The sequence below is a fragment of the Ovis canadensis genome, chromosome 26 (assembly GCF_042477335.2).
Source record: "Ovis canadensis isolate MfBH-ARS-UI-01 breed Bighorn chromosome 26, ARS-UI_OviCan_v2, whole genome shotgun sequence".
Classification (NCBI taxonomy): Eukaryota; Metazoa; Chordata; class Mammalia; order Artiodactyla; family Bovidae; genus Ovis; species Ovis canadensis.
The window spans coordinates 29,735,791-29,738,250 of NC_091270.1; the positions used below are offsets into that span (position 1 = coordinate 29,735,791).

Sequence of the window (2,460 nt, forward strand, 5' to 3'; positions counted from 1 at the left end):
TTGTGTTGGTTTCTACCAAACATCAACATGAAACAGCCATAGGTTTACCCATGTCCCCTCCCACTTGAACATCCCTCCCACCTCCTTCCCCATTTCACCCCTCTAGGTTGTTACCAAGGCCCCGGCTTGAGTTCCTTGGCTGATTTTCAGTCTCTCATTGACTAGGTTGTTGCCTGGGGAGGAGAAATGCATCCCCCAGCTGGGTTGTGAAGTAATAGCCTGCTTCCTGTTGAAGATGCAAAGGCACTTGTTTTCTTACTGGGTCAGCAATTGACCTTGAGTGTAACGGCTTGAGCAGGCTCCCTTCTGGCCTCCCCACTTCATCTTTTTTTTTTTTTTTTTTAAGGGACTGGTGAGATGGCAACACTTTATTAGGCTGGACCAGCCAGGAAGCAAAGTGGACTGAGATGACGCATGCCCAGCATCTGTGGGAGATGGGCTCCAGGGCCCAACCCTGGTGCTCCCCTCTCAGGGCAGCACAGTGGAGGGCGCACCATAGGTCTGGGTGTTCATGGGCCTGCTGGTATGTGAGCAGGCTCAGGGACATTGTGTCCACGGCCACCTCTAGACCCGGCTGCTGGGTGACCTCCACCGTGTTGTCATTAGCCAGCTACAAGGAGGCCGGCATGGAGCGACGCACTTCAAAAGCAGGCTGGCCTACCACTAGCTTTGCAGAGGGACGCCACTGGTTGAGTTGGCTGAACCTCGAGACCTGGTCCCCACAGGTGTGGATGTCAAAGGGCACATGCTCCTCCTGCTCCTGGAGCAGGGTTGGATGGTGTCCTCCCAGGCCCGGACGTGCTGCTTCAGCTCTGTCTCCTGGATGAGCTCCTGCTTCCAGGCGGTGACGAAGAGCTCCACATTCTTTTGGACCAGCTCTTCACAGCGCAGGGACACTGGCGTGGCTGCCGCTTCCCTGTCTGCCTTTTCCCCGGGCTCTGCCTCCTTGGGCTCTGTGTACCCCTCAGGCTCTGGGAGGTCATCTGCTGCTCCCAGGTCTTCCACGCAGTCCTTCAGGTGGTCTTCCTCCACAGGCTACTGCCCCTCCTCAGCCCTTGGAGGTCGCACTGCTCAGCCACCTTCCTTCTCTGCAGCTTCTGGAGTGTCTCCAGCTGCTCCCTCCCATGCTTCCAGTAAAGAACCTCCTTGGCTGCGAAGGAAGGGCCCTTTCGCCAGGGCCTCCTGCTGATGGCACGGGGCCGGGTACCTCTGGTGGAAGTCCTGCAGCTTGACGCCACCCTTCCTCTTTCACTTCTGTCCTGGCACCCCCTCCACGCGGGAGGCATGGGGTAGGGCCTCCCTTTCCTGCAGCGCTCAGAATCCAGGGAGTGGAAGGGCTCCAGGCCCTGCCAGGAGTTTGGGGTCTCCTGCAGCCAGGATGCAGGCTTCAAGGCCCCCTTCTGCTCCCGGAGTGGGCAGCAGTCTGCTCTGGGTTCCTGGGGCTCGATCGGGACCTCAGGGGCTGAGGCCTCAGTGGGCTTGGCTGTCCGCTCTGCATTCTCTTCCGCCTCTTCCGCACCCCTGCTTCTGGGCACTGGGCCCTCTGGAGAGGTGCCTGGCTCCTGGGAGATGCTGAGCACCGGGCCGGAACTCCCCCACACAGAAACTTCCATGGGCTGCTCCTCAACCCTACCAGGCTCCTTCTGGTTCCTTGGCAGCAGTGCCTCCATGAGAGACACTCTCACCGGCTCCAACAAGAACCTTATTCTGGGGCGGGCAGTCATCCTAAAATCCTTCCGGCGGGCCAGGACCTCCCCCTGATGGCTGTACAGGGGGTTACTATTCTTCATCTCATCGGGGGCTACCGGGGCATCAGGCAGGAGGCGGATGAGAGCCCCACTGGGGACCTGGTCACCCTGAGAGCGCGTTAACACAGGAGTCAGAGAGGCCGTCCAATGACAGGAACTTATGCGCTGCCTCCTGGGGGGCCCTAGAGCTGCTTCCCCTACCGTCCCATCTTCCAGCTCGGAGGAGGGCTGCTTGGCCTGCCTCTGGTCAGAGATGAAGTCGAGAGCCTGGTGGGCCAGGGAGGAGAGCTAGTCCGCCTTCTGACTGGAGATACAGCGGAGCCCTGCATCAGCTGTGCCGCCTCAGTGAAGCCCATTGTGGTTTTGCCTTTGTCGAAAGGAATGCAGATCTGGTCCAGCTCTTTGAGATACTCGCCCAGCTGGGCCGCCACGTCCATCTCCCAGTTTCTGCTGGGGTAGCGGGTGGGCAGCAGGAGGAGGGCGAAGAAGCGCCTCAACATCCTCCATGTTCGGGAGGGGCCGGATCAGCCCGGGGACCACAGTGCTGGCTTCGAGAGGGGCCAGTGTGCTCAGCCCGCCACTAGTTCTGGAGCCATTTTCCTCCACTCCATTTTAAATGAAGTTTCTCTCTGTTCACAGAACAGCTTCTGACACAGGGCACTACGCTCTTCTTAAAACATTCTCATCATTGACTTTCAGGACACACACACAT

At 59.0% G+C, this 2,460-nt stretch overlaps 1 pseudogene; it reads right to left on the reverse strand.

Moving 5' to 3' along the window:
* Nucleotides 1-468: 468 nt before the first annotated feature.
* LOC138431128 (condensin-2 complex subunit H2 pseudogene) lies at nt 469-2,255 on the reverse strand (annotated as a pseudogene).
* Between the last annotated feature and the right edge of the window lie 205 nt (nt 2,256-2,460).